The 22,506-nt window shown below is 41.8% G+C and overlaps 1 long non-coding RNA gene across 1 annotated transcript; it reads right to left on the reverse strand.

Moving 5' to 3' along the window:
- Positions 1–7,283: 7,283 nt before the first annotated feature.
- Positions 7,284–22,274, reverse strand: LOC117531508. The gene is made up of 3 exons (XR_004566636.1): positions 22,162–22,274; positions 11,895–12,182; positions 7,284–9,102 (listed from the first exon to the last, which is right to left on the reverse strand). It is a non-coding gene; the product is annotated as an uncharacterized LOC117531508 (long non-coding RNA).
- Positions 22,275–22,506: the final 232 nt, after the last annotated feature.

Consider the following 22,506-nt stretch of genomic DNA (forward strand, 5'->3'; position numbering starts at 1 on the left):
GAGCAGCACTGCGCTGTGTCACACAACACGGAGCAGCACACCCTTGTATTGTGGTTTGTCAGCCCTCTACCTCAGAAGATTTTGTTTTAAGTTGTGTTGAGTGATATTTTTTAAACAAAAATGTTGATTGTGTTAATAAAGTATTTTGTTGTCACGTACAATGTTTGGCGAAATTCTATCCTAGGTCTTTTGGTCTTCATACTTTTTCATATTTAAATATGAAAATACTTTTAAATACTTTTTATTAAATACTTTTTCATATTTAAGCTTCATAGGATCTATGAAGCTTAAATATGAAAAAGTATCGGTATCGATATCGGCGATACTGGGCCTGTATTTAGTTGGTATCGGATCAATACCAAAATTGCTGGTATCGCCCACCTCTAGCAAGTTGGAGAAGAGTGAGGAAAGCCACCAAGACAACCCAAAAGAAGTTACAGGGGTCTGTGGCTGTGATTGGAGAAATTGTGCATAGTGCATGTTTTGCATTTCGTATCCTCAATTATACAGCTTCACGATGAAGAGGGATAGAGGCGGATTTTCATTCACCAAAACATGAAATCTAGGCTTGCATCTCAGATGTAGCTTCTGGCAAATTGTAGCTGAACTTTCAGGTCTTTTTAATAAAACCCTCCTCTATACCTCCTCCTCTAAAGTTCAAGATATATTCAGTGACTTGGAAATGTTCCCATCCCCTGACTTGTCTGAAGAAAACTGGCAATTAAACTGAATATTTACAGGTATTATACCAAAAGGTCTGATTACTTATGCAACCCATCATCTTGGCTTTTACACTTTTAATTAATTTATATCAAGTTGTAGAGATTTACTTTCAGTTTGAGTAAAAGGAAGAAAATTTTAAATTTTTTTTTTTATTGAGAAGCCTGTTTTACTTTTTGTGTTTGAAATGTCATAAACAAATTAAAATGTCTGAAATACCAAGGGGCTGAATACTTTTGCAAAGCACTGTATTATACAATTTATACCTGCAACACAAAGACTAATAAGTGGCCGCTGCTTGCCCCCATTCATCTCACACACGGCTCCCATTTTAACATATTGGCATTTCTTGAGGTGCTTGGTGGTAATTGTCAGCCACATGGTGGCTCCTCGTTTGTTTCTCTGACATTTTGCCTTTGGTTGGCTGTGTATTTAACAGGAAAAGGAAAGCAAAATTAATTGGAAAGAAGCCCTAATCTGTCTGCTTGAAATGTCACCTCTGTACTGTGATGCCTGCACCGACTCAGTGGCGCACAAGAGACAGCAGCAGAATAGAATTAGAAAGCTGGAATGATACGACACAAATGAAAAGCAAGAAGACATCACTGGTGCTCAGCAACAACATGCGGTTTTAAACCACAACATTACCATAAAACGAAGGTGAATTACCTTTAATGATGGAAGATCTCAGCCCTCTAAACTTTGACGGTAGCCAACGACCACTACAGGGCTTATTGGATGTTCCGCCAATCCTCCAGAGTAGCAAAGGAACAGCATCGGAGTCTCTCAATTAAGTCCCTGTTACTCTATTATTTGTAGATTAACATGCACAATCAAGAGATAATTATCTGGAGTTCCATCTCTGTTCCACAAGTCGTGTCAGAAATGTCACATCTATTCCTAGAGGGACCCTGAAAAGCACAAACTGGCTGTGATAGACAGCAGCAACTGTTTGCTCATTCTTATATACGTACACGCTGTTATCTGAGACAAGTTGGCTGAGTTGCAAAGATTAAGAGAACTATAATGTCAGTGGAAAGAGACTGTCAAAATTGACCGCAGGTTTTTCACTCTGACCCTCAGTAGATTGTATATTACATTACACATTTCATGTTTTTTATGTAATGCATATCATCTTTTGGAGATTTTATTGACATTAACAAGCATTACATATAGTAGGTTGATTTTTTTTTGTGGTTTTTAATTTTTGATTTGATGGCGTAAAAAAGTGGTCACGTTAGTGTAGTTGTCATGTGTTTGCCTCCAACAATAACATCCCCAATTTAAACCCACCTGAAGATGAGCTCTATTAACATGCAATACAGGGATGAGCGAGTACACCACTATCTGTATCTATTCAACCATCTAAATTACAGGACTGAGCAGAGGCGAGGCACAGACAGAGGCTGGACACAAATGCAGGCTCACAACAGGACGTATGATTAAAGGATGGTTTAATTCAGACCTGGGTTCAGTAACAAAAAGGCAGTCACGGAGCAAAAGTACCAGGCAGGGACAAGACAGAGGACGTGGTCAAAAACAAGCAGGGTCAGTACACGAGCAAACAGAGTTGTCAGGGCTGAGGCAAAGGCAGGATCCGGTACACAGAGCAGAGTCAAAAACACGGCTTGGCAAAAACAGGACGAGACAAAGTGCTGGTAAGTGAGAGAACTCAACAAACGAGCAGGGAGGAAGTGAACTGAAGCAGTTTAAATAAGAACAGGTGTTAATAAGATAATGAGGTGCACGTGGCGGAGGACGGGCCTGGAAGGGGGCGTGGTCAGGTGTAAACTAAGCGGCAAAAGAGAAGCAGAAAGGCGGTGACAAATGGGCAAGGAAATGACAGACAAATGGGGCGTGGCCAACAGTGATGAGAAAGTGCAGGTGCAGAGAGTGATCAGAAGACGACTGATAAAAATGAAGCTGGGTGTGAAAACGTGAGAACTGAGAAGAGTGCAGACACAGAGCAGATGAGAACAGGATGAGACAGACAGGTGCAAGTGAGCAGTGAAGAGATTACAGACAAGACAACTAGAGATCATACAAAGAAAAACATGAACAGGAATCTAAACTTGAACAGAGCTGAAAAGCATACCAGAACATGATAAACAGAATGATGGGAAATAACACACCATGACAAAAACTGAGTGGCACAGACAGACAAAACTATAAAAAACAGAAACTAAGTGATAACAAAACCTGGCATCACAGTTCTACAAATTACAGAAATGAGAACAGCAAAAATAGGCAAACAATAACTAAATGATAAACCATGAAAACACAGACTGATGGAACATGGCTGAAGTCTAAGAGTAACAAAGAAAGAAAGTGCCAAAGCAAAAATAGAGCATAGAATAAACACATGATGAATATAGCAATTAATAAAACAAGGCTGGGGCAGAAAGAGCAGAACCAAATAAAGAGGGAAAATAAGGGCTGAAGCCTGGAACTGGGCGGGGCATGACACTAAATCTGTATCTGTACTCGGAGTGGGCGGGGTCTAACACTGAAGTGGGCGTGGTTTAACCAGAAATGGTTGGGGCTTAAATCAGTACATTATTTTAAGTCTGAAATTGATATGGATTGATCAGAAGTTGCTATACGAGGTCTGTTAGAAAAGTAATGGACCTTTTTATTTTTTGCAATAACCTTATAGATTTGAATCACGTGTGATTGCATCAGCCAAGCTTGAACCTTCGTGCGCAAGCGTGAGTTTTTTCATGCCTGTCGGTTGCTTCATTCGCCTGTGAGCACGCTTTGTGGGAGGAGTGGTCCAGCCCCCTCCGCGGATTTTCATTGTCAGGAAAATGGCTGAGCGACTGCCGCTTTGCTGCATCAAACTTTTTTCAGAAACTGTGAGAGACAGCCAGGTGGAAACCATTCGGAAAATTCAGATGGCTTTCGGTGAAGATCTTATGGGCATCACAGAGATTAAGGAGTATTACAACCGGATTAAAGACGGCCCACAGCGGCTGAGGGCGCGCCGTGCTCCGAGCGGCCATCGACAGGCTGAAACGACCAGATCATTTCCAAAGTGAAGGCTGTGTTGATCCGGGACATCGTTTGACTACCAGAGAAATAGCAAGAGAGGTGGACATAGCACTTTTTCGGCACATTAAACTGTTACAGGAGATTTTGTAATGAAAGACATGCGGCGGAATTCGCACGTCAGGACGGAGCCGCTAATGGCGCAGAACAAAAAGCACCTCTGTGTTGGGAGTATCAGGGGACATGCCCAGCTCTTCCACCATTCAGAAGATTCAGATGGATTTGGATGGCTTTTCAGTCGAGTGAGTATCCGAGAAATTGTCGAAGAGCTGAGCATGTCACATGTCCTGTGAGACCAACACGGAGGTGCTTTTGTTTCGCACCATTAGCGGCTCCGTGGCAAATTCCTCCGCTCCTGTTTTCATGACAAAATCTCCTTTAACAGTGGAATGTGCCGGGAAAGTGCTATGTCCACCTTTTCTGCCATTTCTCTGGTCAGACGACGTCCCGGATCAACACAGTATTCAGTTTGGAAATGATCTGGTCGTTTCAGCCTGTCGATCGCCGCTCAGAACGTGGCGCACCCTCAGCCGCTGTGGGCCATCTTTAATCCGGTTGTAATGCTCCTTAATCTCTGTGATGCCCATAATATCTTCACCGAAAGCCATCTGAATTTTCCAAATGGTTTCCACCTGGCTGTCTCTCACAGTTTCTGGAAAAATCTGATGCAGCGCTGGTCCAGCCGTTCAGACATTTTCCTCACAATGAAAATCAGATAAGGGGGGAGGACCAGTGCTCACTCAAAGCATGCTCACAGGTGAATGACGCAACCGACAGGCATGAAAAACTCAAGCATGTGCATGAAGGTTCAAGCTTGGCTTATACAATCACACGTGATTCAATTCCATATGGTTTTTGCAAAAAATAAAAAGGTCTGATACTTTTCTAACAGACTTCGTATTTATTGTTTATTTGAAAACTCTTTACAGAACAGCCTCAAAACTGAGATTCAAATCAATGATTTTGATCATAAAAGTCAGAACTATTATACAGAAGTTTTTTATGAACTCAGAACATGAATATTCTTAAGTGTATGAATGAATATTTACAGAACAGCCTCAGAATTGAGATTCAATGTTGTAGGAAATTATGAACTACTTGAACAAGAGTTGTCATACTCAACACTACTTTCTTTTTTCTTATTATTTTTTAAATTTTATGATCAAACTGTGATTTTATTTTTTTTCCACTTATTTATTTATTTTTACTACCTATACTTGTCATTTTTTTCCCACACAAAGTTAAAGTGTTGATTAAGGTGTCTGTGCGTGTGTGTCTGTGTGCATGTGTGTGTGAATGAATGAGAGGGAGAGAGAGAGAGGTTGTTCTAAGACTGTTAATTTTTTAATCATCTGTGTGAACTTGGTGATTCATGCAAACATCCAGTGATGGCAAACAGGGAAATAATATGTCAGCCTTGTTCACTGTGTTCTTCCCAAAAGCACCACGTTCAGTACGAGCAAAGATTTCCAACTGACTTCATATCACCAGCCAAACTAAGAGCAAACGGTCAAAAAAAAAAAAAAAAAAACCCCGACCGGAGTGGAGGCAGTGAGTGACACAACACGAGCCGTTTTCATCTCTGTCTTGTCAAATGCTCCACATACATTATAAAACAAGTTCACCAAGTAACTTTAAATACCATACAAACCAAAATAGAGGTGAATTGAAGAAAACCTAAGAAGTACTGAGAGAGCAACGTGAGGTAGAGTCAAGCCAAGCACAGAGAGATCAGTTTCTGTGTGTGTGCTAGAGGCTGCAGAGAAGGGTCTGTGTAGAGAGGGGTGGACGCTGTGTGTGACTGGCCAATCACAGAGTGTGAAGACAGTCAGTTACCCAATCAGGATTTTCCTTCAGCACGAGTACAGATATACTAGTTTTACTCGTATCATGCCCGTGCTTGTCAAAAATGCTTTATCTTTACCGGATACTCGTCTGAAATGAGTATCCAGCTCAACCCTAATGCAGACCCTTGCAAAAATGGGAACAACTAAAAGAAAACCACTCTCTCTCATCTTCAACCGGTTATCTGGGATTGGGTCGCAGAGGCAACAGCTCTAGCAGGGGACCCCAGACTTACATTTCCCAGGCCACATTGACCACCTCTGACTGGAGGATCCTGGCTCCTTTCAACACAAAGGAGCAGCTCTGAGCTCCACGGTTTTTTTTTTCTTTTCTTTTTTCAGTGCCTGGGGACCAGCTCCAGATGTAGAGACGCTGGCTTGGTCAGGGGCAGAGAAACAAGCACTCCAATAACTGTCTTGCTGTGAGGCACCAGTGCTAACCACTAACCCACCGTGCCGCCATGATGACCAAGCTTCTCACTTTATCTCTAAGGGAGACACCAGTCACCCTACAAAGTAAGCCCTTTTTGGCCGCTTGTACCCGCGATGTAGTTCTTTTGGTCATGACCCATCTGTCATGACCATAGGTGAGAGTAGGAAAGAAGACTGACCAGTAGATCGAGAGCTTTGCCTTTTGACTCAGCTCCCTTTTTGTCACAACAATACAGTAGAGCAAATGCAACACCGCCCGCTGCGTCGAGTCTCTGGCCAGTCTCATGCTCCATTGTCCTCTCACTCGTGAACTCCCCTCATACTTGAACTCCTTCTGTTGGGGCAAGAGCACATTCCCTACCTGGAGTGGGCAATCTATCGGTTTCCTGCCATGGCCTCAGATTTAGAGGTTCTGATCCTCATCCCAGCTGCTTCACTCTCCTGCAAAATGACCCAGTGAGTGTTGCAGGTCACAGGCTGATGAAGCCAACAGGACCACATCATCTGCAAAAAGCAGTGATGAGACCCTGAGCCCACCAAACCAGAAACCCTCCTCCCCCCGACTACACCTCGATATCCTGTCCATCCATATCACAAATAGGATTGGTGATGAGGCACAGCCCTAGCAGAAGCCAACCCCCACCGGAAACGGGTTCGACTTACTGCCGAGCAATCAACACAGCTCTCGCTTTGTGAATACAGAGATTGGATGGCCCTGAGAAGAGACCCCCTCAGTCCATACGCCCACAGCACCTCCCACAGTATCTCCCATGGATCATACACCTTCTCCAAGTCCACAAAACACATGTAGACTGGATGGGCATACTCCCAGGTACCCTCCAGAATCCCTGCGAGAGTGAAGAGCTGGTCGGTTGTTCCACAACCAGGATGGAACACACATTGCTCCTCTTTAATCGGAGCTTCAGCTATCGGCCAAACATTCCTTTCCACCACCCTGGAGTAGACTTTACCAGGGAGGCTGAGTAGTGTGATGCCCCTGTAATTGACACACACTATCTGGTCCCCTTTTTTTAAATATGGGGACCACCACCCCAGTTTGCCACTCCTTAGGCACTGTGCCAGACCACAATGCAATTTCAGCATTTCTGGACCGATCTCATCAACCCCATAGTGATATAAAACATGCAAAATCCTATGGGTTTTACATCAGCACACAAAGTATCTTGATGTAAAAAGAGATTTTAAAGGCTATGAACAGTGCATATACATTTCACCTCACACATTCTATTTCACATTTTTATTATGTAATATTAAAAACATCTTACTGAGTCTCAAGTACAACTGGTTACATTTCTTTGACCAAAAATACACACTTCCTTCATTTGTTTATTTCACTCATTTGTCATTTCATTCATTCATTCCCTACTTACATAATAATTTTACATGAACAAAAAGCAACAGAAAGAAGATAAATCTTGTATTCTCTGCTCTGTAAAAAAAAAAATCCAATTGAGAGGCTGCTAATCAGAAATGTACTTTTATACGAACTGACTCTGTAGTTTCACAGAAAGTGTAAGCAAGAGGGTGCTCAGGAACCCCATACCTCCACCAAGACCCAACAGTCCTGTTTATTTGTCCTTGACAACAAGGTTGGGTAGGATTACTTTGAAAGAATACATGTGGATTACATGTATGTATGTACATACATTTGGATTACTTGTAATCTGATTACTTTTGGATTACATTTCAAAGTAATCCCACCCAACCCTGCTTGACAAGTTAAAGTGCAAGCAGTGGTGCAGTTTTGACAAAGTACAAATAATATGGAAGTCAATGGGCAACATTATTTAAAAAAAAGAAATTACTATGTTTTCCGGACTATAAGTCACACTGGAGTGTTAGTTGCATATGTCTAAATCCATATACAAGTCACACTGGTGTTTAAGGCATATTTATTTTTGAAACATGGTACTCCCGCTTCATGCAACAAGACACACAATGAATTGAATTGGTGCATTACTTATTTAGAATGCAAATGCCTCATCAGTAGCCAGAAGCTAATGGGCTAATTAATGTTACTGTACGGGGCAAAGAGAACTGAGTAAATGGCTTCTTGTTGCCACTGAACAAATTATTATAAATGATGTAAATGTGCAATGTAATTAAAGGTTTGTAAACTAGGCACATTGTATGATGCAATCACTGCATTAGCAAGCGGATGCTACTGGGCTAAATAATGTTACTGTATGAAGTATAAAAACTTTAATAAACTGCTTCTTGTTGCCACTGAACAAATGATCAATGGTGAGGAGCATGGAGTGTAATTAAACATTTAAAAACTGTTTTGTGAAACACTTGTAAAATGCCCTTACTATAGCTGAGCCTAATTGACTTGCTGTTGCCTTGGGGCTACTCTGTCATGAGATGGCCTATATAAATTCATAAATTGAAATTGTTGTCTCACACAATCCAAACAAGTGATGGAGTATTGTGGAGGTTATATTCCGATATTTATATTCAAGAGTGTGGTCTTTCAGTTTGAGAACATGATTATTATATATTATATTATATTATAAACAAATGATTTTTCATATTCAGTGCCTTTTCCTTCTTTATGGTGGTGGGCATGAACTTTAGTGCTGCCACCTTCTGCTCTGGACTGTGAATAACAGTGATTCAATCTACAAGAGCAACTTCACGTGTCATAGAGCATATTGCAGTATTTTTTTCCACATACATGTCATCAAGTTGTAGGACCTCCAAAACTAGTTAAAAAAAAAAAAAAAAAGCCACGACTTATTGTCTGGAAAATATGGTAATTATGAATATTTTAGAGCTGCATTTCATGCAAATGTTAAAACATTTGTTCTGTCACCCAACACCTATTGCTGTACTAAACCTCACTGAAATTTGTGGTTCTGTTATGTCCTTGCCAGATGTTATTCATTTGAAGTAACTTGTGCATGGATAAATACACCATTTAATGAATCAGCTAAAAAAGCACTATAGATGAAAACTGAAGCTTCAAAGTCTTGAATGGGGTGATGGAAGAAGGACGAGAATCAAAACAGTCTTTCCCGGTGTCCAAGGTTACTTTCTGCATAAAAAAGATGAAAACAGAAGATAATGAGGAAAAATCCTTATATAATGGTTTAATTTTTATAAAAAAATGAATCCTGGTTTTTATAAGATTAGAATTTAAAAGGGGGATAATATTTGGATAATGGTGTTTCATTTTGGTAAAGTTTTATTTCAAAAGAGGTCATACATTGCATTTGTTTATTTTTCCAAACTCCAAGTTTACAAAACAAAAGACCTGTTCGTGGTATTTTTTTCTGCATGAAACGGTTGAGATAAAGTGACAAGTATGCAATTTTAGCCACTGCATTATACAGTACCTACTATACTTTAGTTCAATAAAGGCAACAGGCACCCATGATATCAAGTAATGGTGGTGAAGCCCCGTTCTTAGTTTCGTGGATGTGCGTCCCAGGAAGTCACAGTGTGAAACAAGGCCCATGCATTGTAGGGACAGGTTTTGTGATAAATGGGGATATTCTGTCATTGCGCAGTGGTCTAGTTGAAACTGGGCAGGATTTTCAAAATGCATGATTTTTTTTTTTTTTTTTGCACCAACTTTGACATACTTTGCTAATCCCTTAGATTTCCATGGACCCTTTGATGTTGCTTCACATGCTGTGAAGATTTCCGGAGGCATCACGGTTGTGCTAAAGTTACACTATGGTTGTGCTATGGTTGTTTGTGCATGCCAGATGGTTCAAGTCAGCCATGATATGTTATCTAATGTCTATATATCTATAACTGTGACCTTCTGAGAGGCATATCCATAAAAGTGATGACATGGTATAAATATCAAATCTGATGACTATCAACCACATTTTATCCATTAATCAATGCAGCCATATTATAACGTGGGATAATAAGTCCTTATGAGTCCTCTGCTTTTGAGATCAGGAGATGCCTAGGAATAGCTTATGGACTGTCACGGGTTGGCATATCACTGGGCAAAAGTGTGTGATGAAGCTCAAAGCCTTTAATGTCTGTGATACTTGGATGCCAACCTTTGACTTAAAGTGACAAGTGAATATCTTTGGCACTTGGTCTCTTTGGCGGGGCCTTGGGTACCACTGGAATTACTTTGTGCTAATCGAGATGTTACTTATAGAGACTCCAATGAGGACTATCAGTTGCATAGTGAGAGAGGATTAATGATGACATTTTATCCATGTGGCATTTTCTGAACATGATTTAGCAGGGAGGTACCTCAGTGTTGAGGATCCCAGCAGCAGAGGAAGGCAAAGGAGACACCCACATTTCATCTGACTGGGGAAATATAAATCACTACTTTCAAGTTGTAGGAATGCAGGGGTTGTCTGCTTGGGTGGTTGCCATCCAGTGTGCGAGCTGGATGTGGATGTGGTGACGCACAGCACCAGTACATGCTCCCAGACCTGACCTATAGTATAGGTCATGAGGTGTCTCTAAAACAAATCGGAATTTTTGTATCCAAAAGCAAACGGCACAGATGGTGCATCTTGAAAAAAAGATGTGTTTCTGTGCCTGGTGCTTTAAATGGAACAGAAGGGCTGGTGCCCACACCCGCCTGCAAATGGATTCGATTAGTACTATGTCTCAAAAAGTTAGAAAATTAAAGGACTACAGTGACATACACCACAGATACCAACAACAAGCCGTTTCAGGTTAAATTTTACATATAGCAGGAATCTTTATACAAACAGAATGGTGGGAAATTGAAGATGTTTGCCATTAAACATCTTCAACGATTAACAATAACAGATTAAGAACTATGTTGCACAGTATGACCCCTTTAATGTATATCAGAAAGAACATGTTCAAATAATAACAGTGTGTCTAAAAAAATTGAGTAAAGCTAAAAATCCTTATAATAGCTTTAATTTCCATACACACAAATGCATTGGACTAAATGTAGTCGATGTGCTAAATCAAAACAAGGGGTTGGTAAGGTTAGACCTAACTTGTGTGAAGTGCCTTGAGGCAGCTTTGTTATGATTTGGTGCTATATAAGTGAAATGAATTGAATTGAAATAAAGTTACCTACCTGGGAGCACTGTAACAATTAGGACATCTATGGGCAATGGTGCAACATTTTGTGGATTGATGAAAGCAAGATAGTTCTTTTTGGGTCTGGGGGTTGCAGGCAGTTTGTCAGATGACCCCCAAAAACCAAATTCATGCCACTATGCTTCACTGTCTTCACACACACTGTGAAGATTAACAAGATTAATGTTCTGGAGTGGCCAGCCCAATCCCCAGACCTTAATCCAATAGCAAATGTTTGGGGGTGACATCAAAAGTACTGTTTCTGAGGCAAAACCAAGAAATGCAGAGAATTTGTGGAATGTAGTCCAGTCATCCTGGGCTGGAATACCTCTTCACGGGTGCCAGAAGGTTGTTGACTCCACTATTTCCGAGAACTGCTTCACATCTGTGTTGCATGGATGTACAACTAAATATTACTTTGATTCACAAGAAAGCTAAATCTTCAAGCGTTTTTCAGTTTATACAGTAAATGAAAATTGCTGACTGCTGTTTTTGAACAGCTTAATATTCCCTTTTCTTCACTTTCTGTACAGTAGTAACAAATTTCATACATTTTTCTTGTGGTTTGATTTGGAATAGAATGTGCAGTGTTCCCAATGCACTTGCATATATGAAATTAAAAGCTATTTTAAGGATTTTGAGCTTTACTCACTTTTTTTAAACGCTATTATTATGAACACAGCTGTAACATGTTAAAATCAAGTATATTCTGTTAGCATTTAGAGTGATGAGTAACCACAGGCAAATTAAACAGCTCCTTGCTCCTTCTGTAGGGGAGACACTTACATGTCCACATGCGGATGCACATGGCGCACATCGCCACCACGCTGGAGATCTGAAGACAGCGGCCGCACTCTCCGCTCATCAGACAGTTCCTTGTTTTCAGGCAGCACTTCTTGCAGCCATTCTCTGAATTTTTTTCCTTTCGCACTTCTGATTTCTGCGGCTGTACATCTACAACTTCTTGGGGCATTTCATCCACGTCTTTGGGCTTTTCATCCCATATCTCACTTTCTCCTCGACCCATAATATTCAGCTTTGTGACAAAAGGCAAGTGGTATATGTGGATCGATCCTATGCGAAACAGAACACAAAGACAGGAATATGAGTCCGTACAGGGCATAATATGACCAACGTTGTGGTTCACACCCACGCCGACACTCATGTTTCATAATACATGTTTTATTTGTAATGTCTCGTGTCCAATGTCATACTGTAGTGACTATTTATTTAGGCTTTGTTGAGACTATGTAGTTGTCAGTAAGTCAGCAAATGCATTTTTTTATTGGTCATAAAGGGGTCATATTGTACACCTTCCTCGGCGAGTCAACTGAGGTGTCAAAATGTCTTTTCTGGGCAAATTAAATTTGCCGAGAATTAAATTAAATTTTTCTGGGCAAAATGGATTTCAGACACGTATACAGTGGTCCCTCATTTATCACGGGAGTTACGTTTGAAAATTAGCCTGCAATAAGCGAAATCCGCAAAGTAGTCAGCGTTATTTTTTACAATTATAGACGTTTTAAGGCTGTAAAACCCCTCACTACACACTTTACACACTTTTCTCAAACAGGCATTAACATTTTCTCACATTTTTTCTCGTGTGTAAACAGTCTCAAAGTTCAAACCTTAGTAGAAAAATAAGACCAACCTGTTTTCAGGCCCAAATATTTTTTTGAGAAATAAAAATAGGATGTTTTCCTACGAATAATTATGATAGCTTTTATAACTAACGAATTTAATTTTAACGATCAACCTACGAGGTTGGACACATAAGAAATTATTAATAGTGACTGACCAGTATTTCACTGTTCCTCTGATCGCGCCTCTTCATCCTGGCGCTGCGCCTTTTTCCACCGAGTCGTACCTCGGTGCAGGTGTCTTCTTCTGAGTGAAGAACACAGTTATGGGTAGTTGTTGGCGCTCTTTTTTCTTCTGGGCGAGAAGATTCTTATAAACAGACCCAAAGAACACAATGCACGTACTCTCCTTTCGCGGTGCCGCGACCGGCCTGCTTGATGAGGACGCAGAACACAATGCGCTGTAAAAAAAAAGCATGCAAAATTGGGCTAAAAAAAATGCGAAACTGCAAGGCCGCGAAAAGGTGGGCCGCGTTATAGCGAGGGACCACTGTATTCAGTATTAATTGTCATTCATGCAAATTGGTCAAAGATCATATGACCAACAGAAACATAATGCATGACTTGATATTAGTTTTGATTTGTAACTGTAGGTGAACCTTTTAAGGACCCCTTCACATATAACACGATTGAAGCCGGCTGGTGCACGAAGGAGGAATTGCACGCCACTCGTGAAAAATCGGAGCCACCTCAGATACCTCGTAGAGATATCACCATAACCATTTGCGCAAACAAGCGGCCGAATGACAGCAAATGCCCTATGAGTGCCCATTCAACCCCTCTCTCGACAGGTGTCGGCCAAATTTCAGGTGCCACACAGAAACATTTAACAGTGCTCACAGGGCACTTAGAAAAGGCGGGGCTATTGACGCTCCCAGCATGATAATAGACAGCAGGCGACCACATTCGAGCTGTCTTTGAAAACTAAGTGCCACACGAGTGTGTCGTAATCTAGCGACACACGTGGTGTGCCAGAGTGTCGCCCCCCCCAACATGTGGTGTGCATGTGTTTCGTGCTCCCCCCACCCCACAATACATGTGGCATGGGGTGCACACTTGCATGAAATGCAGATATGTATGTACAGACATGATCACATGGGCACCAAGCAGCCACATCTGAGCACACACAGCACAGCAATGCACCTCTCAGCTGATCGCTGCCAGCCGCTCAGTGACAGCTGGAAATGACAGCTCAGTGCACACGACGTGTTGCATTAAAAACACAGAGACCACAGCCAGGACAGGTATATAAATAATTACTACTATAACTGCATACACAATTACATAACAAATAACTAAAATGAATGATGACAGAGCAAAGAAAAGGAGCATGACACTTTGTTCTATGGGCTGAATGAACAGATGGGTGTGTCCGCGTGAGCCGCTGCTGTTGATCTCCTGACCTGGATGTCACAGCTGGAGAACATGTACTGTGTTTTGAAGGACACAACCTTACAACTGTCCACCGTGAGGCGTGTGTGTGCCTGCTGTCCTCACATGGAAATACATAAAACACAAACTGCCTTTGCAATGGGCTGCAGCAGCCGCACAGTGCATACTTAGACAGGCTGTGCCAGGTGAAACAGACTGTGAGAACATGTGTACACTTAGCTGATGATCTGAATGTCACGTTACCCATGTGTGAGCTATGGGCCACATGACGCGGTGTCTGTGCTTCAGCGTGCCACTAACTGGACGTGCGCACAGGGCCAGCAGATGTGGACATGATAAGAGCGCACTGCTTCATGCTTTCATGACTGTACATCTATGACCATGGGTCATATACAGAGGAACAGAAGGTTCATACTTGTATTGTCCGCTTGATAAGAGGAATTAACCCTTTGGGGCAGATGCCATCGTATACGATGGCTAAGACCAAGCTTTACTAAATTATAAATAACTTTTGAATGATATGAGATAGAAACTTACTCTTTTTTTTGCTGAAAAGTTACCTCCATGGACTTTCGAGTCAGACATCAGCCATCTTTGTACTCCTCATAGAAGCTGTGTGATGATGTGCACAATGTGAGTGTCCAATCAGAATTAGTTCACCATCACATGGTTTTCCAAAATCCAATCGTAGGGCAGATTTACCTCACGTGAAAAGCCAATGATCATTTTCAGGAGTGATGTGTTACTAGTTGGCCTGTTTGAATAGCCCCCTGGATGCTCCAATGAATACATACTATTAGTACATACTCAGTGCGCCCTGTGCCATCACGCACAGCGATCAGTGAAAGCACACAGAGCAGACGAAGATTACATTGCACATTACATAAGTCATGTCAAGCTCCTTCTTACGCAGCAAATAATAAAATCCAAAATGCGCCCAAACGTTTGCCTTCAGCAAAGACGGTGCTGGCTGAATTAGCTCTTCGTCCGCCATGCTAAGCTACAGCCACTGAACTCTCCCAGCTTCACAGTGCTTTAACAGCAAAACAAAGCATGCAGCGAAACGAGAGGAGTCATTGGATAAATGCTGGGCTTTGTCCCGCCCATCGGACGCTCAGCGTGTCTGGGGGTTTATGGGGCAGTGGGCTGGCCTCGGCTGGCCCGGACACTCAGCTTCTGCAAGATGATTGGATGATCTGTCTTACGCTGAATCCTTTTGATTGACAGCGAAATGAGTGAATCAGCGATCTTTTGGTGTTAACATCCGTGGGAGCATTTTCATTCTTTTCTGAGTTGAAACGGAGACTTTCCTAATCCTCTTAGCGGCATTTTCTTTGTTAAAAACGACTAGCGTCAAATCGAGCTTCTATTTCTGGTGTTTTTTTTGTAGCTGCTTGTGTTTGGAGACTGACTTCTATCGCAGTTTCTGTCCCTACCGAGCAGCGGGTGCCACTGAGCTCCTCCACCGTCACAAAGCACTCACAGGCGGAGCCATTTCACAATAGCCTCGTGCCAGCTAGCGAGCTATCATAACAGGCGTTACAGCCCGTTACGATATAATTTTGGACTGTTACGCTTATTTTGGACCATGTAATCAACCGTTTCTGCAGCGCAACTCCAGTTTAACGCGTGAATCACTGAAGCAATGGTTCGATTTGGCTCGTGGCTCTTTGATTCACTGCTCCTCAGAAAGGGCAAGCCCACTTCCCAACCGCTCCCAAAGCCACCAAAACATCATGAGTCATTCCTGTGTGTCTCTGCAGCGCACGAGTTTTTGAAGCACGCCGGACCACCCCCACCCTCGCGGTGACCCTGTAGTACAGAAGCCATTGCCTGACAAACAGTACACGCAGCAAGTAAGCAAGATTATGTTTAAAAAATGCTTTTAAAAAATCGATTCTTGGACATTTTGGATCGATTCAGAATCGTAATAAATAAGAATCGTGATTCGGACGTGAATCAATTTTTTCCGACACCCCTACTGGATAACTCTGTTGCTTTCTCTGCGTAAAGCACTGTTTACCATATCAATGGACAACAAAATGCATAGACGATTTTGTATATATTGTTCAAAATGTGCATTTGTGTTTATTGTTTGAACCTTTTTGTTGTACAGTCTTTCACACAAGACCTCAAATTACCTTTATACGAGGTCTATTAGAAAAGTATCCGACCTTATTATTTTTTTCAAAAACCATATGGATTTGAATCACGCGTGATTGCATCGGACAAGCTTGAACCCTCGTGCGCATGCGGTGCTGCATGGCACACAGCAACGCCGTGATGAAGCCTCACGGGACATGTTCTGGCATGTCCAGGCACATCCACAATTTCTCAGATAATCACTCGATGGAAAAACCACCGACAGCTGTCTCAACGCCATCTCAAAGCCGTCCTGTGAGACCAAACCGGAGGTGTTCCTTTGTCTCGCTCCATCAGCAAATCGGTCGTGACGCGCGAAGCCTCCGCTCGGCTTTCCATGACAAAATCTCTTGTTACAAGTGAAATCTGCCGGAAAATGGTTGATGTCCAGCTCTCGTGATAACCAGAGAAAGTGCACACGTCCGGCTCCACAGAGCCATCCGTTTAGAAATGATCCGGTGGTTTGTGGCTCTCGATGGCGGCACGGAGCGCGGCGTGCTGAGCGTCCTTAAAGCCATCCTTAAAGCTGTAGTAACAGTCCTTATTCTCTGTGAAGCCTGTAAAATTTTCACCGAAAGCCAGATAAATTTTTCAAATGGTTTCCAGGTGCCAGTCTCTAACAGTTTCTGAAAAAATTCTGATGGAAAAAAAGCCCAAATCATTCCGCCATTTCCTGACAATGAAAATCCGCCGAGGGGGTGGACCACTCCTCACTCAAAGCCTGCTCACAGGTGAATGACGCAACCGACAGGCGTGGAAAAACTCACGCATGCGCACGAGGGTTCAAGCTTGTCTGATGCAATCACACGTGATTCAAATCCATATGGTTTTTAAAAAAAATAATAAGGTCGCATACTTTTCTAATAGACCTCGTAAAGTGTCAAAACAGTTGTTTATTATAGTGGGCTGTGTGTTCTGAATAAATGTGTGCGGGAAATTATTTTTCGCTTTATTTTTTCCTTGCCTATTTTTGATTGTAAACCTTTATTGCACTTATAAAACAACAAAAACATATATATTCTGAAAGCACAGGTTGTCCTGAAAAAAAAAAACAACACATAAAACTTGATTGTGGGATGCAGGGAGAGCTGTTAACAGCAATAAAAAACATTTATGCCAGGTGAGTGAACTGTCCAAAAAATGCCCTCAGACCCCAGAGGTTTAAATATTATAAATTGCGGTGTTGTTTTATGGTGGGTGGTTTTGTTTTTTTTTCCCCCAAAGCAGCGTTGTCCGCATACAAAGGGACGTGTGTCCCCCTGCAACATGCAACTGTTCAGATATCTGTGCTCGCAAATCACAGCTGGGGAACACCTGTAGTGGCTGGTAGAATATGACATCGCATGACTACACTGTGAAGCGCGGACATCAGCATGCTGTCCTCACGTGGGAATAAATTAAAACATCACTTCAGCTGACTGCCATATCAGCTGACAGTAATGTTGGTGAATATCGTGCCATGCTGAGAATCACCGTGAGGTGTGTCACTGCGGGATTTCCCCACATTCTAATAATTAAAACACATATCGCATTTGCAACGCGGTCACCAGCGGAATACTTCACGCTGGACACGCCATGCTGTCTGAGGCGTTAATGACACAAGAGCCGGCTCTTCATGAGATGAGAGCTCGGCTGATGTTTTCATGAGAGGAGTGCATCAGGTAATTCATGTAAAACATAAATGGGAGAATGGTAATCTACATCATCTCATTACTTCCTGGTGTACGGCCAGGCGGAGGCTAACTCCTCTCTTTATAATAGGAATTAAGTATTATAAATTGTGGTGTTTTATTAATTTTTTGGTCTGCTGCTGTGTGTGCGACTTTCCATGTGCTCACACAGTGTTTGTGTGCATGAACACATGCGTGCACGATACCATGGCAATGGTTTCATGCACGCTCGTGTTTGTCCAACCGTGCATCCCTCCTGACAGCAGATAGAATGTTTCACGGTTCCCTATTTCATTTTTGGTTTATAGATTTTCTTCCGGTTTCTGCATCTTTCGTGTTATGTGTCAAGGGGCCCTAACCAATCCCTCAAACTCAAAATTCCAATGATCCTCTACATTAATAGTCCAAGTTACAGTTACAGTAATATTAGTAGTAGCAGTAACAACAACAACAGCTGTCTCTTCTTGAGGCAGCTTTAGTCGCACCCTAACAGTTTTCTGGAATCTGGGATGGGTGAGAGGTGATAGCTTTGTTGGTGAAGATGAATTTTTCATTTCAGTCTTTGAATCATACCCACCCTGGGATAGGTAATCAGCTAGTATTAACTAAAAGAAATTGATTATTTTAAAAATGCGATCAGCAGTAATACAAATTAAGCTGTGGGTTTAAAATTATTTGCTGTTCTTTTATCTGATATATATGGGTTAATGGTTAGCACTATTGCCTCACAACAAAATGATGATGGGCTGGAACCCCACCTCACTCTCTATGACTGCTGGGATAGGCTCCAATCCCCTGTGACCCTTAATTGGAGTAAGTGGTTAAAGAAGGGTGACTGAGTGAATGTATAACATATGTCCTTTTCTTCTCATAATAGAGTAAATGGAAAGTTCTGTATATCTGCGCAGCAGCTCGGTATTCTCTGTACCGTCTATGTTGTGTGAACCTGTGAGCTTGAAGCCCAAGTACAATATGAGCGTGCTGAACTCCTATCATAACAGAACAGGGTCTATAACCCTGAAAGACGACACATTATTTCACTGGAGATCTTGCATCTTGACCGACCAGCTCTTCACTCTCACAAGGATCCTGTAGGGTACCTGGGAGTATGCCCACCCAGTCTGCATGTGTTTTGTGGACTGGGAGAAGGTGTATGATTGGGTACACCGGGAGATACTGTGGGTGGTGCTGTGGGAGTATGGAGTGAGGGGGTCCCTTCTCAGGGCCATCTAATCTGTGTACTCACAAAGCAAAAGCTGTGTTCGGATGCTCAGCAGTAAGTCAGACTTGTTTCCAGTGGGGGTTGGTCTCCGCTAGGGCTGTGCCTTGTCACCAATCCTGTTTTTGATATTCATGGACAGGATTTCGAGGCATAGTCGGTGAGAGGATGGTTTCCGGTTTGGTGGGCTCAGGGTCTCATCACTGCTTTTTGCAGATGATGTGGTCGTGTTGGCTTCATTGGCCGGTGACCTCCAACACTCACTGGGTTGGTTCGTAGCCGAGTGTGAAGCAGCTGGGATGAGGATTAGCACCTCTAAATCTGAGGCCATGGTTCTAAGCAGGAAACCGATGGATTGCCTTCTCCGGGTAGGGAATACGGCCTTACTCCAATTGAAGAAGTTCAAGTACCTTGGGGTCTTGTTCACAAGGGAGGGGACAATAGAATTATGACATCGCAGAGAATCAGTGAAGCAGGGGCGGTATTGCATTCGCTCTACTGTACTGTTGTGACGAAAAGAGAGCTAAGCCAAAAGGTGAAGCTTTCAATCTACCGGTCAATCTTCATTCCTACTCTCACCTATGGTCATGACCGAAAGAAGTACATCGCAGGTACAAGGGGTGTTAAAAGTTAGCATTAAGCAGTTGCAGCTGTCATCACATTCGGGTGCATTTGTTTTCAAATTGTAATATTTCTTAAATTTAATTTGTTTATATATTAATAATCTAATGATTATTATATACAATTTTAGAGAAAGAGACAAAAAGAAATAGATCACTGTGCCAAAGAGGGAATCTCTTCAGGGTCAGAAAGAAACAAAAACATACAAAAACAAATAATAAATTGAATCTGTCTCTTATTTGTTTTTGTCTATAAGCACATGCAATATCAATATCAGTGCTCAGATGACAGTAGCTTCTGGGAGAGGTGCAAGTTGCAATAAACTGTGATGCCAAGCGCTAAAGATACATGCTATCCAGTCACAGCAGATTAAACTTTTTTTTACTACTGAACAAACATCATCGTTGGACTTTTTTTTAGGTTCAATGATTCCACGGCGTGTAGATGTTATGGTGTCAGTGACCCCATGGCCTTGGCGGAGGTTTGCACTCTCTGAGTGCTTCTAGTTTACTTCTACTTTTGATACTTTATGTGCTTCTTACCCTATATGCTGCTATACAATGCTGCTGGAACCTCAGTTTCCCTGAGGGAGTCTTCCCAAGGGATTCATACAATTCTGTCTAATCTATGGATGTTATTCTACACGCCCTAGGAATGTACATCACGCAAATGCATCAGGTCAAAGTAAAGGTGCCCTAATGCTTGCACAACTTAGATCCATGCACTTGCATACACTCTGCTGTGCAGGAGAGTAAAGTGATCGCAACCGATTGTAAAATGTAGTGGCTTCATGCAAGTGTGCACAAAAAAAAAAAATTTGAAATGTGCAAAATCTCACACATTAATTATGTGAACTTCATATGAACATTGCACAAAAAATTAAAAAAACACAGTGTGTGAGTGTGAGTAATTCATCAGTGCACTGCGTCACAGCACAGCTCATCTGATCGATTATAACGAATCTATCATAAACATATTTTTACAGCTACTCATAAGAAGAAATGAACATGTAACTGTTTTACCCAGCCATTACAATATATACATTACAAATAATTAACTTTTAGACGGTTCCAAATGCATTCTCCACCTCATGAAAAAAACACTCCAGCTGAAACGGTCCTCTGTGATTCTGGAAGAGATTAGAGGTGTTTTCATCAGCTGAACTCTGAGAGAAAATGTTTAATCCGGTATGAAATAATTATTTTATATACGCAGCGTCCAGAGAACAAAGCGCGCATCCAGCGGAACAAAGCTGGTGGGATTGTCATGATGAAGTGTGCGGAGCCAAAATGCGTGAAAGTGTCAAGTGTCACCCTACACATGCGTGCATGCGCGTGTGCGCGCGCGCACACACACACACTCGTTTGGCCTTAGAAGGAAAAAAGATACTATGGAATTCCCCCTATATATATATATATATATATATATATATACATATGTGTGTGTGTGTTCTCTTCATTAAAAGGAGCTTTAATTTTGCAACGTTACAAAAATAAACTGACGTTATAATGCTATGCTATAATGTTTCTGTAGAAACTAAATGTTGTCACTTTTGTGAAATCTGAAAGGCCATACAGCTTTAAAGGAAAAAAAAAACATTCAGATTAACTCCTGCCCGGTGTTTTGGCCTACAGTTGGGTGTGGTTTGTGTTTGTCTTGATCTGACTTTATTGTTAGAAACATGTGAAACAAGCCAGGCAACATTTCAGGCAATTATCTTAACCATGAAGGGCAAAATGTTTGGTACATTTCAAACACAAATACAGAAACAGAAACACTGTTCTTGAAATATAAAACCTCCAGTCAGATGAAATTTAACGCTGCCCCATACAGAAATGGTTGCATGTTAAATGTGTAATTTTATCTTTAGATAAGTGAAAGAAAGCCCATTTAACAACAGGTAACGGGACATAAAACGCACTGTTTCATTAAAGAGAAATCATTAGGACTGGACTAAACTTCTGTGTCTCCACCAACGCTTTGAGTGAAGTCACATCGATTTGACAGATTAACAATTCTTCCACGCTGATAATCGTATCTCCTGCCAGGAGCTGAGGCCTCTGTTTTAACTGTTGGATACAATTGCTCCTCACAGACATTATCCCGTATTAAGTGATAACCCTGATGGCGAAATAACATCTTATCCGCGCCTTCCGGTGGCTCCACATTATTACCGCTGACAGCAAATTAGATTAGTGGCATCAAGAGGGTACGCTGGCGTTTTCACTGCACCTTTCCCTCTTATTCCACTTTCAAAACTCCAATCATAAGTAATGAAATTCCATCAACCAACTCGGCCATGAAAGCCACTTGGAAAGGAAGCAGGAGGAGGCCATTAAGAGCAGAAAAAAAACGAGTAATGGTCTTACCCTTTGCTTTCAGAGCCGCCTCTCTGTCAGGTTGATTCTCTTCTCGCTGTGGTCTAGACTTTTCTTAGAGGTGTGCAGCGTGCACGTGTGTGTGTGTGTGAGAGAGAGTCAGCATCAACTTACATTCACAGTGGGTGGGTCATCAGGTTTTACCAGTTTGGTTAAGTGCAAAGTCCAACAACAACTTCATTTCCAGAAATACACGCTGTTCTATTTTTGTTATCGTCTTAATGTGTAAACACACGGACATAGAAAATTGTTTCACCAACAATTCTGGATTACTAGCAGAGCACTTACTGGGCGCAGAGTTCTATCAAGATCTAAGTCCTGTATATACTCACTATG

The sequence above is a fragment of the Thalassophryne amazonica genome, chromosome 18, assembly GCF_902500255.1.
Source record: "Thalassophryne amazonica chromosome 18, fThaAma1.1, whole genome shotgun sequence".
In the NCBI taxonomy this organism is placed as follows: Eukaryota; Metazoa; Chordata; class Actinopteri; order Batrachoidiformes; family Batrachoididae; genus Thalassophryne; species Thalassophryne amazonica.